Source organism: Lissotriton vulgaris, chromosome 6 (genome assembly GCF_964263255.1).
Source record: "Lissotriton vulgaris chromosome 6, aLisVul1.2, whole genome shotgun sequence".
Classification (NCBI taxonomy): Eukaryota; Metazoa; Chordata; class Amphibia; order Caudata; family Salamandridae; genus Lissotriton; species Lissotriton vulgaris.
In genome coordinates, this window is record NC_141694.1 from 1,726,580,507 (window position 1) to 1,726,595,969 (window position 15,463).

General features: G+C 47.9%; 1 long non-coding RNA gene across 1 annotated transcript; it reads left to right on the forward strand.

Moving 5' to 3' along the window:
• Positions 1-793: 793 nt before the first annotated feature.
• LOC147709371 (uncharacterized) lies at positions 794-7,788 on the forward strand. Its single transcript, XR_015296690.1, has 2 exons — positions 794-1,837; positions 5,101-7,788. It is a non-coding gene; the product is annotated as an uncharacterized LOC147709371 (long non-coding RNA).
• Positions 7,789-15,463: the final 7,675 nt, after the last annotated feature.

Here is a 15,463-nt window from a genome sequence, read left to right on the forward strand (position 1 = left end):
AGTTGTCAGGAAGAGTCCGTCTGCCCATCAGAGGAGTGCGCAGCTTCCAATCGCGCCGCCCGGGACTTCAGCCGCGCGTTTTGGGCCACCTGTTCGGATATTTTCGCGTGGACCAAACCCCTGGCCACTCCACGGATCACAGCCTTGCCTGCCTCCCACAGCATCCCCGATGAGGGGACCGAACCCTCATTGGTGGAGAAGTAGCGGCTGAGTTCCTGACCAAGGGATTCCACCAGGTCGAAGTCTTGTAGGAACCAGGCGTTTAGACGCCAGACCGCCCGTGCACCCGTCGAGGAGGACCCGAGTCAGAGGGAGACAGTCCCCTGGGCAGTATGGCGGCACCAGAGACCAGCTGGCAGTCAGTGGCCGGCATCAAGAGGAGGTCAATGCGGGAGTGGGTATGGTGGGAAGCCGACGTATGAGTGTATTGACTCGCGCGGGGGTTCCAGACCCGCCACACATCACAGAGCCCCAGGGCCGAGGTCCAGCTCAACAGGGAAAGGGAATTAGCGGAGGTGACCCGGGTCATAGACGGGGCCCCGGTTGTATCACGCAGGGGCTGCATGGTGGTGTTAAAATCTCCCCCGACCACCCTAAGACCCTGCAGGAGGGAGGAAAGGACCTGCGTGAGATGTCGGAGTGTTGGAAAGAGGAGGGTGGGGGGAATGTAAAGGCTCAGGAGGTTTAGGGCCACCCCTCTATAGCACCGAATACCACCACATAGCGGCCCTGTACATCTGTTTCGGCTGCAGTCAAGGTAAAGGGAAGGCCCTTTCTGAGTGTTATGGCAGAGTTTTTGGCTTTACTTAGAAGTGATATAGATCATTAATCTTGCTCGCATCTAGTATAGGTATTCTTAGTCTGTGTTGGCCCTTTTAAGCCCTTTTTCCAGACCTAGAAGAGGATAGCTGCTTAATATGCCTTTATTCTTGACTTTAACCTGTCTATTGCCTATTGGCTTTGACATATTAGACATATTGGTATGGTTCATGTAGGTATTCTGACAGAGCTAAGGAGCATTTCACCCCTTTCAGGCCTAAAGCTAGAGAGACTCCATCTTGATGGAAGCAGAGAGGCTTTTTAGGGCAAAAGTAATGTTTATAGTTATAACTGTTGTTCGCCCTAAGCGGACCGGAGAGAACCGGCCAGAGCTGAATCTAATCAGGAATTGTTCCCGGGCTCAGTCTCTAGACGAAACAAGCAGACTGGTCACTGTGGGAGCGTCTAGCGCAAGGAGCCTGGTGCATGGGATTGGTGGGAAGAAGCTGCTGGCTGGAACTTTCCATGAGGAAACAGCATTCTATATTTGTGAAGTACAGAGGCGGAGTCAGCCAGTCAAGCAGAGGGGAGTCGAGGAGTCAGTCGAGGAGAGTCCAGCAGAGAGGAGAGCAGTGGAGTGGAGTTGGCAGAGAGAGAGAGAGGGTTCAATCTGGAGAAGAGCTGAGTTGAATAGTGAGCTGGAACTGAAGGAAGCAGTCAGAAGCAGTTGTTTATCAGGAGGAAGTGTGAATAGCTGGAGTCTGAAGTAATGCCTTTTAGAAGAGATAGAGGAGAGCTCGTGGATTAACCTATGGGAGCAGATGGAATTGGACATTGGCGCAGAGAAAGAGCGACTAAGATAGTAGAATGAACGGTGATCAGAGCGGCAGGAACCATTAAAGAGTGAAGACGCAAAGTGGAGAGACAGTCAGAGCGGGGGAGAGGAGTCCAGAGACAGAGCGATCAGCGCAGAGGTGTACCCAAGAGTGCAGGAGAGGAGAGAGAGCATGAGATGAGCCAAGGCACAGACGAGAGAGGAACCCAGATGACAGCTAGAACAAGACTTCACACTAATCAGGTGATATTGTTTTCATCACATTAGCTACACTTAATCTTTTCCCTTTCAGCGGAGTGTTCCTGTTATGTGTAATCCTTCTCTTTCAAGCGGTGTGTTCTACCTATAGCCTTTGTTAGATTTGCATAAATGTTTATATTACTGTAATAAATGTCCCCAGTTTATAACTAACTGGCGTGTAGTCCCTATTCTTGTTCACTAAAGGTAAATGGCACTTCTAGGTGTTTGCTAGGCGCATGAATGGATGAGTAATCCCAATCAGGTGAGTGGTGATCACATAAATAGGGAGTGAGTGGACCTTTGATGCCAAGAACAGGTAATACATAATAATCTGAAACCATATCCAAAGTTATTATTGTAGTTTCATCCCGAGTAGACAGCTGAGATAATATCCCAATATATATATATATGTATAGGTGTTCATAGGAATGTGGTCGTCGTTTGACATGCGGCGTTAATGAGAGCACTGGAGTGTCAAACCAGTGTGTAAAGCCACCGGATTGTGGTATAAGACTAAGTGAGAGCGTCAGGGGGGATACTGGCGTTTATGTTTCGCAGGATCGCGAACGCTGGAAAAGGGAGCATTGGGTTCTGCAGGCCCGTGTGTAGACGCACCAGATTGTGTGTCAGATCTGCCCTAGGGTAGAACGGTCTGGGTCAGGGTGGCCGCGAGACCAACTGATGTGAATAAGTGTAGTGTAGGGTATGGATATCCCTAGTAATCAGTGAGTATTCTTAGTATCCCTATAGATTTAGTGGTGTTTTTGATAATATGAGCTTGTATATTGCGAGTTCCCTATCCTCAGGTAGGTACCAGGTGCCTGGATAGGTGGTCCTGAGGACGGAAGGTGAGTACGTTTTGGCTGGGTCATAGGGGCCCCTGGGGGCTGATCCCATCTAAACAGAAAATCCAGCCATTACATTTTGGCGTAGTCGGACAGTTTACGAAGCCTGTGTGCCTGGCCATGTGTTCTGAGGGAGTGCCCTGAACGCTAGTTCCATCTGGCGTAATGTTGCAGTTTATGTAGCCTGTTAGACCTATTGGCTTGAACAGTTGCAGCGTGAGGAGATTGCATTACATCATGGCATTTGGTTTATTCAGGGTGGAAGGAATGGTTTTCATCTTGGTGTTTAAACTGTCAGAGTTGAAGGATGGCATTACATGAGGAAGTCAGTTACATCTTTGTGATGGTCCAATTGTATAAATGTGTGTAAAAAGTGCTTTTAAATTGCCCATTAAATTGCTTGCTGCATCTGCTTATGCTGTGCAATATGAAATGTGTTCATTTTAATATGCTCTGTGGAGTTTTTAGAATATAGCTCCTTGTAAATATGACTTGTAAATAGCGCCATTTTAATGTGCCTTGTGAGGTGCATGTTCTCATGTTGATCTGCTGTGTTGCTTGTGAATGGTGCTTTGAATATATTCCTTGTGACAAGCGTGTCATTTTTTGAGTTTGTTTATTGTCTTGTAAATATGGCTTTAGAATAGCGCCATTTTAATGTGGCTTGTGAGGTGCAGGTTCTCATGTTGATCTGTTGTGTTGCTTGTGAATGGTGCTTTGGATATATTCTTTGTGAAAAGCGTGTCGTTTTTTGAGTTTGTTTATTGTCTTGTAAATATGGCTTTAGAATAGCGCCATTTTAATGTGGTTTGTGAGGTGCATGTTCTTTTGTTAATCAGTTGTGTTCCTTGTGCATTGCGCCTTGGAAATGTTGTTTGTGAAAGGCTTGTCTTGTAAATATGGCTTGTGAATAGCGCCATGTGGTCATGGCTTGGACAGGGCATGTTCTCATTACGTTTGGCAGGAGAGAGCTGGATCTTTCTCGGGTGCTTGGGGATAACGTTTTTGAAAATATGTACGTGTCATTTGTAAACGTGAAGAAATGTGCTAATGATTTTCCCATGTATAAATGGACGTTGGGAAATGTTTCTATTTGAGCTGCCAAAGGGTTAATATCTTGAGTTGAGATGGCAGCCTTTATTTTTTACATGCTGTCAACATGCATGGCTATCTGACCTGACTATAAAAGTCAGTGAATTATTTTAAGGATTTTTGATGGTTTGATTTTGACTTTTTTTTTGGTTCCTTGGTCAGCCTACGTGCTTTGTCAGTTTCTTGACGGAAAGGTAACATCTTGTGTTTTGAGGAGGGTTCTGTTCATTTCACATTCCTTTTGAAATGCGTCTACGAATTTGTGTGGGTTCACCTTGGAATTGATGTGGTTATAAATCAACCTTACGGAGAAAGCTGTGTTCTTTTAAAATGAGTGAAATGTTAAAAAGATGGCCCGTTAGAATGCATGCTACGGGCTGTTTTCATTAATTATTTCTGTGAGGGGTTTCCATCTAGACAGGAATGTGATGGTTGCAATAATAATAGGTTTAGAATAATAAATCTTGCCCGACAGTGCGTGGTAACATGTGCTTTTAATTAGTGTGAGGCAACCATGTGCTTTTGAATAAAAAAGTTAAAATGTAACATTATTATTTTCCCAAATGTGAATTAAAATGTATGCTTTTATAAATGTGAACTTAAATACAATGTTGAAATGTATATGTTGTTTTACAAATTATTTCTCTTTGACATATGGACCATGTTAATTCGTTTTTCAAATGCAACATGTATAATATTGTATGCCAAAGGTAGTTTCCCCTTTAAATGTCTTGCCTTTAGTTTAATTAGTTGGACAAACGTCTTTTTTTAAAAAAAAAATTGGATCTTTTTTAATTGGCAATACACTGTAACAGAATTGTTTTTTTATTAATATTAGCCTCCGTTAGTTTGAGAATCAGGCCATGAGAACAGGCATAAGGAATTTGTTTTTTGACCTTGGCAGCCCAGCTGGTCTGCGCAGACAAACTTTTTTTTTCATTCTGCAAGTTTCGATCACGTCCCAGTGTGTTATGATGGGCTACAATCCAATTTTCTTCCGCGCACGGCTTGTTTATTTAAGGGCGGGGTGGCCTGGGCTTCTCTGACCATGGAAATTGGGAGGCTTGCAGTGCCCTGCTGATGCTGTCATCATTTGGCAGTGTTACAATTTTTTTTCACACTGTAGCATGGCTCTTGCCCAGAAGGGTGAGACTGGCTTAGTTAGGATTAGGGTATGTTAGGCCCCACTCAATGTTACTAAAAGTTAAATTTTGAATGTTTTTAATTAATTAGGATATTTTCTTTTCAATAATTAAAGGCACCCGGGGTGCTTTTTAAATGGAAAATTTTATTTTACAAGAATAATGATACTTTTTCTCTGGTTTCTAGGATTGCTGCAGTTGGGGTGCGTGCGTGCATCTGCCCACTCCCTTTATTTGTTTTAGCTTTTTATTTTCATGTTATTATTTTAGTTTATTGTTTTGGATGATGGAACCAGACCAGACCAGACCAGACCAGACCGGGTGATGGATGGCCACATTGGAGGAAGTGTCCATGATGCAGGGTGGTGGCCTACACTGAAGAATTTGGACATTAAATATTGCTTGGACAATCAGGCCCCACTTTTAAAGATTGTAAAAGAATTTGGACATTGAATAATCCCTTGGACAAGCAGGCCCCACTTTTGAAAAGAAATGAAACCCAAACGTATTTTATTTGTTACAGGATTGTAAAAGGACTTGATTCATAATCCCTTGTACAAGCAGGCCCCACTTTTAAAAAGAAATGAAACCCAAACATGTTTTATTTTGTTACAGGATTATAAAAGGACTTGATTCATAATCCCTTGTACAAGCAGGCCCCACTTTTAAAAAAAAATATGTCACCTATTATAGTTTTTCCAAATGAAGGACTTTTTTCAATGATGGCGCACACATGTGCTCCACTGTGTGATTTCAGCTTGATGTTACACTAGTTATCTTGTAGACTGGGGTTGTAGTTTTTTTACTGTTCTTGCATTTTCACCTTGATTAATCAAAGGGTGGTTACCTTACAATTTAGATGGTTCTGGGTGGTGTGTCTTTTAGTATGATTATGTGTTAATGTTTATCCAGACCTTGCAACAGTTTGTCATGTTCATTTCTCAGATTTCACCTTAAATTGACTAATGTCAGCAGGCAGGCCTCATTTAGGCCTATTGTTATTTTCATCTCACATATTAGCACCTACACCAATAGTTTCATGAGTCATCATTAGCTTAAGTTGCCTATAGTAGGTAGAGCTCATTTAGGCCCTTTCTTGTTTTCTCATTAGAAGTTGAAACACATTTAGCCTTAAGTTGTCCGAAGTAGGCCCATTTAGGCCCCTTGCTGTTTTCATTCAACACATAAGTCCCTACATCATTAGATTTCACCAATTATAATTAGAAGTTGAGGAACATTTAGTTTGAGGATGCTTTGGTTAGTTTCTGTTGTTATCAGATCCAATCTCAGATATGTTTCAGCATTCAAGTCAAGGGTGCTTTGATTTGTTTTTAGGTTTCTATTCCCTACAATTGAGTTTCAGGTGGAATTTTCTTGAGTTGTCATTGTTTTTAGGGAGTTTTTTAGGTTTTTGATTTGTTGATAGATTGTGTTGATGTTTGTTTATTTAGATGTTATTGTTTGTCAGATGTTCGCAAGATAAGGATCTAAGGGTGGATGGCAGGGATATTTAGCAGTGATATAGATCTTAATCTTGCTCACATCTAGGATAGGTATTTTTAGCCTATGTTGGATAGATTATGTTGATGTTTGTCTAGATGGATGTTATTGTTTATAAGATGCTCGCAAGATAAGGATCTAAGGGTGGAATGTTATGGCAGAGTTTTTGGCTTTACTTAGAAGTGATATAGATCATTAATCTTGCTCGCATCTAGTATAGGTATTCTTAGTCTGTGTTGGCCCTTTTAAGCCCTTTTTCCAGACCTAGAAGAGGATAGCTGCTTAATATGCCTTTATTCTTGACTTTAACCTGTCTATTGCCTATTGGCTTTGACATATTAGACATATTGGTATGGTTCATGTAGGTATTCTGACAGAGCTAAGGAGCATTTCACCCCTTTCAGGCCTAAAGCTAGAGAGACTCCATCTTGATGGAAGCAGAGAGGCTTTTTAGGGCAAAAGTAATGTTTATAGTTATAACTGTTGTTCGCCCTAAGCGGACCGGAGAGAACCGGCCAGAGCTGAATCTAATCAGGAATTGTTCCCGGGCTCAGTCTCTAGACGAAACAAGCAGACTGGTCACTGTGGGAGCGTCTAGCGCAAGGAGCCTGGTGCATGGGATTGGTGGGAAGAAGCTGCTGGCTGGAACTTTCCATGAGGAAACAGCATTCTATATTTGTGAAGTACAGAGGCGGAGTCAGCCAGTCAAGCAGAGGGGAGTCGAGGAGTCAGTCGAGGAGAGTCCAGCAGAGAGGAGAGCAGTGGAGTGGAGTTGGCAGAGAGAGAGAGAGGGTTCAATCTGGAGAAGAGCTGAGTTGAATAGTGAGCTGGAACTGAAGGAAGCAGTCAGAAGCAGTTGTTTATCAGGAGGAAGTGTGAATAGCTGGAGTCTGAAGTAATGCCTTTTAGAAGAGATAGAGGAGAGCTCGTGGATTAACCTATGGGAGCAGATGGAATTGGACATTGGCGCAGAGAAAGAGCGACTAAGATAGTAGAATGAACGGTGATCAGAGCGGCAGGAACCATTAAAGAGTGAAGACGCAAAGTGGAGAGACAGTCAGAGCGGGGGAGAGGAGTCCAGAGACAGAGCGATCAGCGCAGAGGTGTACCCAAGAGTGCAGGAGAGGAGAGAGAGCATGAGATGAGCCAAGGCACAGACGAGAGAGGAACCCAGATGACAGCTAGAACAAGACTTCACACTAATCAGGTGATATTGTTTTCATCACATTAGCTACACTTAATCTTTTCCCTTTCAGCGGAGTGTTCCTGTTATGTGTAATCCTTCTCTTTCAAGCGGTGTGTTCTACCTATAGCCTTTGTTAGATTTGCATAAATGTTTATATTACTGTAATAAATGTCCCCAGTTTATAACTAACTGGCGTGTAGTCCCTATTCTTGTTCACTAAAGGTAAATGGCACTTCTAGGTGTTTGCTAGGCGCATGAATGGATGAGTAATCCCAATCAGGTGAGTGGTGATCACATAAATAGGGAGTGAGTGGACCTTTGATGCCAAGAACAGGTAATACATAATAATCTGAAACCATATCCAAAGTTATTATTGTAGTTTCATCCCGAGTAGACAGCTGAGATAATATCCCAATATATATATATATGTATAGGTGTTCATAGGAATGTGGTCGTCGTTTGACATGCGGCGTTAATGAGAGCACTGGAGTGTCAAACCAGTGTGTAAAGCCACCGGATTGTGGTATAAGACTAAGTGAGAGCGTCAGGGGGGATACTGGCGTTTATGTTTCGCAGGATCGCGAACGCTGGAAAAGGGAGCATTGGGTTCTGCAGGCCCGTGTGTAGACGCACCAGATTGTGTGTCAGATCTGCCCTAGGGTAGAACGGTCTGGGTCAGGGTGGCCGCGAGACCAACTGATGTGAATAAGTGTAGTGTAGGGTATGGATATCCCTAGTAATCAGTGAGTATTCTTAGTATCCCTATAGATTTAGTGGTGTTTTTGATAATATGAGCTTGTATATTGCGAGTTCCCTATCCTCAGGTAGGTACCAGGTGCCTGGATAGGTGGTCCTGAGGACGGAAGGTGAGTACGTTTTGGCTGGGTCATAGGGGCCCCTGGGGGCTGATCCCATCTAAACAGAAAATCCAGCCATTACACTGAGTAAGATTGCTACCCCCGAGACCCTCTTGTAAAGCTGGAGTGCCAGGCCCTGTCAAAGCCATTGGAGAAAGAGGAAGTCCGATGTGTGGTGGTGGGCAGCGCGGAGGATGGCCGTGCGTTTAATGCGGTCTAGGAGGCCATTGATGTTCCAGGAGAGGTCATGGAGGGGTCTAGTGAGTGTGTACGCCATCAGAAGGGATGAAGCGTGAGGGAGCGGAGAACATCAGGGGAACCCGCCCAACCAAGGGAGGGCACTCATCCAAATGTAGAGGCAGAGGGGAATTCTTGGAGCTGGTGATTGCACCGGTAATGGCGGAGACCCAAGGAAAAGATGGGGGAACGGCCACCCGCAGCCGTTCCCGGTGGCGGCCCGTAGGCGGCCGAAAACAACAAAGTAATGGAAGCAAGGAGCTGCATGTCAGTTGTGGACCCACCCGTAAAAGAAGGCTAGGAAGGAGAACTGCAATCAGCCACCTGTAAGCGGCACCACCAGCGGCCAGTGGGCGGCTAAACAGGGTATAAACAAACAGAGGCCCGTGGTCGGCTAAAAATAACAAACTGTTGGGAGACAACGGACTCCCCACCCACCCTCGCCCCCTAACTCCCGCCACCCTACACTTAAAAAACAGAAGCATCTGTGGCCCCAAATTCCCAAATTCTAACTACCCCACAAGAGGTGATGCGCTAAACTAAAACGGTTAGCAGAGATCAAGAACAACAATCAAGAGCTTGGCTAAGGAGGACCCCCCTGTTAAAGGATGACTACCAACAGCTGTAACAAGAAAGGAACTTTAAGCTTCAGGTTAGCTGGATGTATCATTCTCGGCCCCACATTGTATACAGAAGAGTGGAGGCAACGAGGAATAAGTCAGGGGTGCGAGCAAGAGTAACAAGAAGAGACAGTCCGGACACCTCCGCAGGAGGTGAACCTTTGGTCGGCCCTCCATTGGAGCCGGGCAGGGCCTCGCTCGAAGCACCCAGAGTGGACCCAGCGCAAAAGGACTCATCAAGTGAAGACCAGGCATGCAGTCTGTTGCTCCGGTTACACCCCTTCTTCATCAACAGGTCCTCGGATCACGGGGCTGCCAGATAGGTCTGAGTCCGATCTTGTCTTCCGCATGCTCGCATCTGGGCCGGGGACACTCCCCAGATTGATCAAAGAGGAGGCCATGGCGGGAGAGGAGGCTCGTGGATTGAGGCAGGGGCCGTTGGGACTGCACCTCTGGCGAGTGGGAAGCCCCCCTCCCTGGCGGCCGCCCGGCTGCGAGATCTAGTCCGACACCTCTGGGCTTATGGCGCCTCGCGGCTCGGCTGTGTCGGCGGCCTCCAGACAGGGGAGGGGGCACCCCCGGCCAGAGAGGGCGTTCCTCCGTGAGCCAGATCCATGCCACCTGGGGGTTATGGAAGAAGAATGTCTTTTCTTGGAAGAATACCTTCAGACGTGCCGGGAAAAGGAGACCGTAGCGAAGCCCCAGAGCCCTGAGCTTTTGCTTGACCTCGTCATAGGACCGGCGTCGAGTCTGGACTTCCCTGGAGTAGTCTGGGAATATCATGATCCTGGAATTCTGGAAGAGCAGCGGGTCCAATTCTCTGGCTGCCCCCAGAATTGCATTCCTATCCCGGAAGTTGAAAATTCGAAGGATAATGGGACGGGAGGAGGCCTAGGAGCAAGAGACTGGTGAGCCCGCTCCACCACGAACCAGGGGGAAAGCTTCTCTTCGGGCATCCAAGAGCGGATCCAGGTTTCAATGAAGGTATCGGTGCAGCCCGTCTCCACTCCCTCCGGAAAACTCAGGAGGCGAAGGTTGTTTCTGCGCGCCCTGTTTTCAGCATCCTCTGCCCTGCTGAGGAGCTCCGAAGTCAGTGTTTGAAGGCAGGCCACCTGGGATTTGAGGGCACCTAGGTCGTCTTCCACCGTGGAGATACGGGATTCCTTTTCAGCGATCTGCGCCGTGGCATTCCAGAGGTCTTGCCGAATAAGGGCCATGTCCACCCTCACCTCCTCGATCTTGCTTTCCACCGAGGCTTGGGATGCGCTTATCGCCTGCAGGATGGTGGAGAGATCACCCTCGGTGGCTCCCTGCGCAGGCAGAGGGGTGACACCAGAGTCGCGGTCTGGTCTGGTGAATTGGTCCATCTTCATCTGAGTCGGGGGGATGCGGTTCCTGCCCATGGCCACGGTGAGTCAGGTAATGGTGTCAGGAGGGGGCCGGCCACTCCACGGTGTCCTGTCTGCAGCCCCGACCTCCTGGGCCACATGGAAGGGAGGCCCCTCCTCAGGGAGCTCAACTGTCCACAGCGCAGGTAACCCCCCAGCAGACTCTGGGCCCACAAGCCCTCTCCTTTGGCCCCGGCGGCAAGGCCTCAGACGTTCAGAGGATGTGGGGGGCCGAAGCGGTGGCCAATGCACCTCCTCGCTAAGCCACAGCGCAGCCCGCCCTCAGATGGTGGGGAGAGTGAGGACCCCCAGCAACAGACCAAGATGGTTCGAAGATCCAACAGCCCATGCGGCAGCACCACCAGCGCAGGCACGCCGCGCCGCACCGGGAACCGCGCAGCCCACCTCCAAGGTTCACCGGGCGGCCGCCGAGACACCCCTCCGTTTCGCAGCGGCTCCAAGCGTAGGCCACAGTCCAGCACCAAGGGGAGCTCGAGGCTTCCGGAGGGCCCCACACCAGCACATCGGAGTCAGGCCAAACCATACCGGGTCAAAGGCCCCGAGGAGTGACACCGCACTGAGCTGCGGCCTGTCCGCCACCCGGGGGGTGCTCCCGCGCGGCCTCGGCAGTCCACCAGCAAGAGTTAGGGGGAGGCAGGACACCACCAGGCTGCACAGTGGAGAGGGTCTCAGGCCGGCAGGGGTGAAGCAATAGGCCGATCTCAAGGCAGCCTCAATCCCTCATCGTCCCGGGGGTCTCCCAAGCGGCCCCAGCAGTTCACGAGCAGCGTCCAGGGGGAAGCAACACACATAGCGCACTACTCACCCTTCCGGGTGAGTAGTGCGCTATACAAGTATCAATTTACAAGTATCAATTTACAATTTACAGCCGGGCCACAGGTACTCCCTCACCTCGCTCGCCGCACCGGGACCGCCCTAGGTCATCGCCGGCGGCCGCGGGAATCCCCCGCCTCGTCGATCCGCCTCTGGTCGTCCCCAGCTACGGCACCAGTCGAGCCGGCCTCTCCGCAGGTCCCGCTCCCCCGATCCAGCAATGGGGGAAAGTACTCAGGGGGCCGCCCACACCGCTTCCCGGCAATCAGGCACTGGCATCATACTTCGCAGCGGGTAGGCCCGGTGGGGCTGGAGTCTCGGGCGCCTCAGTTCGCTTCCACCGCATTTAGGTGCCGAGTGGGACACACTCCGACAATCCCGGACCCACAGGAGGACCGCGGCCAGCGCCGCCGTGCAAGGAGCGATGGCCCGCCAAAACAAGGGCGGAGCGCTGGGTCCGTCGGGCCATGGGTTCAGGCCTCCTCTCGGGATGGCAAGGAGGCCGCCATTTTGGGTCACTCTGCAGGCCGGAGGAGACGGGGCCAGCAAGGGCAGCACCGGCCTCGAAGAGTCTGTCTCGCGGAACCAGGCAGCACAGGTAGGTCAGGGGAATCAGTCCCCGCAACACAGGCCGCCGATGGTAGCTGAAGGAGACGGATGTAAGGCGGATGATGGATGGGGGTCCGGAGCACTCTTAGAGTGCAACTGCCATCTTGACGCCTCAAGCCACGCCCCCTACAGTCCGTTTTTTGGAGGGCCAATTCCACTGAGAACCATTTAGCGGAGGGGGTTCTACGGGTGCTTTTACCTGTTTTCAAGGGAATAATAGCATCACGTGCCTCCTTGATTTACAGAGAGACTAGCCCCTCTGCTATATGTACTTCAGTCCCTAAAACTGGGATACTAGACGCCAACTTATCCCCAAAGACCTAAGAGCTTAACGCATTTCATTTCCGAAGCAAGGGGAGTGCCGAGCGCTTTCCTAAATTGCAGGGGGTCTTTGTAGAGTACGTGATGGTGAAAGGGAGAACAAAGTGGTCAGACCATACTATGGGTACTGGTGGCAGTGCTTCTACCATGGTACTGTTAGTGAAAATATTGTCCAGCGTATGACCTTTATTATGAGTGGGGAATTGACCAAAAGAGTTAGACCCATAGCCTGAAGCCCTTGAATCATCTCCTGAGACTCTCTATTATCTAAATCCTCCAAATGAAGATTCACATCCCCCAGCAAGATAAAGTTAAGGTAACGAATAATATAAGGGGGCAGTGTCTCAGCTAGATCATTGAGAAAATCTCTCGCCCGGCTGGGAGGTCTATACAGAAGCAGGCCTGCGAATAGAACTAACGCTGTTCGTAGCCAGACTGAAAAAGGCTGCTTCACAGCTGGGCAGCGTAATTCTAGACATCTTTAACTGGAATTCCTTCCAGAATATCACGGCGAGACCTCCCCCCCTCTGCCCAAGTTTATCGACCCTGAAAATGGCATACCCCTCAGGCAGAGCTAACAAGACATCTGGTGCAGATTGTTCATTTAACCAGGTTTCCACCAGGAACAACCACACTGGTTTCTGGATTTGGGATAATGAAAAGCAGAGGGGCGTTGTGTGGAGCAGCCGCACAGTCAACCGTTCATAACAAAAGGCCCCAATGCTCCCTGCAGTGGAGCCAGGCTGTTTGGGAAGGACTTACTCTTTTTAATATTAAGGACACATGCCCTTCACCACTACCTATAGATTTTGTTCTTGGGCTATGTCATTCCTTCTCTCTGTTCCTGTTCTCTTACTTTTCTTCTCATTTCATCTCTCTTTCCTTCTCTACTCTTACCTTATTTCTCCATTCTCCTTTTTTCCTTCTCTCTTTCCTTCTCTTTATTTCCTTCTTTCTTTCCTTTTCTCTTTCTTTCCCACTCTTTCCTTTTCTAGTTCTTTGCTTCTCTTCTCTTTCCCTCCTTCTTTTGCTAATTTCCTTTTCTTTCCTTCTTTTTCCTTCCTTCCTTCTCTTCTCTTTTCTTTCTTTCCGCCTCCTCTCTTTCGTTCTTCTTTCCTTCCGCCTCCTCTATTTCGTTCTTCTTTCCTTCTCTTTTCCCTTTCTTTCCTGCCCTCCTTTTCTTTCTCTTACTTTCTTTATCTCTTTATTTTTCTCTTCCCATCCTCCACTTTCACTTCCTTTCTTTTTCTTTCTTTCTTTCTCTGTCCTTCTTTCTACCCCTTTTCTTGCTTTCTTACTTGCCTTGCCTTCTTTCTTGCCTGAATTCTTTCATTCCATCTCTTGCTCTCTTTCCTTCCTTTCTTCTCCCTTCTCTTTTTTTTCTTTCCTTCTTTCTTTCTTTCCTCTTTGTTTCCTTCTCTTGTCTTCTTTTATATCTCCTCTTTCCTTCTTTCTTTCGGTTCTTTCTTTCTTGCATTTTCTTTTCTTTCCTTCTTTCTTACTTTTCTTTGCTTTCTTCTCTTTCTTTCCTTCACGTTCTTTCCTTCTTTTTCCTTTCTACCTTTTCTCTTTCTTTCTTTACTTCCATCTTTCCTTTTTTCTAGTTGCTCTCTTTTCTTCTTTTACTTTTTTCTTCTTTCCTTCTCTTCACTTCTCTCTTTTCCCTGCTCCCTTCTTTACTCCTTTCCTTCTCTCCTTTTTCTATCTCTCCTTTCTTTTGCTTTCTTTCTGTCTTTCTCTCTTTTCCCTTGCATTCTTTCTTTCTTCCTTCTCAAAGGCAGGAAGGAGGCTTGGAATCAATGTCAGATTGATTGTCCTTTTAGGTCTGTGTTAGACAAGGCCTTTTGATTTTACTAAACGTATGTGTACAACATAGTTAATTATAGGGGCTTCAGCCAAACTTCAGCCATTAGTAGGGTGACCAGATTCTCAAAACAAACAAGCATTTACAATGCAATGGTTTCGCCTTTGGAAAAGTTAGAGCTATTGGCATTGCTCACACACAGAGCCCCACACACAAATACACACACACACACAGAGCCGGACACACACACACAGAGCCAGACACACACACACACAGAGCCAGACACGCCCACACACAGCCAGAAGTCCCACACACAGCCAGACGCCCACACACAGCCAGACGCCCACACACAGCCAGACGCCCACACAAAGCCAGACGCCCACACAGAGCCAGACGCCCACACAGAGCCAGACACCCACACAGAGCCAGACACCCACACAGAGCCAGACACCCACACACACAGAGCCCCAGAGCATAATTCCAAGAGCCGCACGTAGGGTCAGTTATGTCATAGCGTACTTAGTAACATAGTATGGTTCATCCATCACAGTAAAGGACAGTGTGTTATACAGTCTACATAGTAAGTATACACAGGTGGGGAGGACAAGTTAAAAACGGGAGGGGTCCAAACATGGCTGGTTAACAACACACAAATGAAGCGTACTGTCGTTAGGCCTGACTTACCCAGAGCAAAAGGTGCGCTTACTCCTGTCGTCTCCCCGGCGTAGGACACCTCAAGGTGGTTGTCGTAGGGAAAGGGAGAGAGAAAGACATGGAGATGCACCTACAAACAAAAGTAGTGGGGGAGGAGGAGTGGCCCACTTGGTAAGGGACCCTGTGAGGTCAGGGGAAGGAAAAAGCAAGGAGGTGCCAAGCCCAAAGGGGTCACCTGCGTGTGGCTCAATCACTCGCCACAGTATCCAAAGGGCGTGGTTCCTTACACCAAGTAAGGGTAGTCCAAAAAAATACAGACTAAGCATGGGCGGAAAATCCGTTTCGCTCGCGGATTTTGCGGATTTTCGGTAAATTCGCAATCCGCGAGATTCGCGAATCTCCCGCAAAATCTGCAAATCCGCGAGCAGCGGATTTTGCTCGCACTGTTCGCGTGAGTTCGCGGCTTCCCAGTACAACTTCGCGCCCCGCGAATAAGTGCAAAATTGCAGAAATACGATCTTAGCAAAACTGAAACTACTT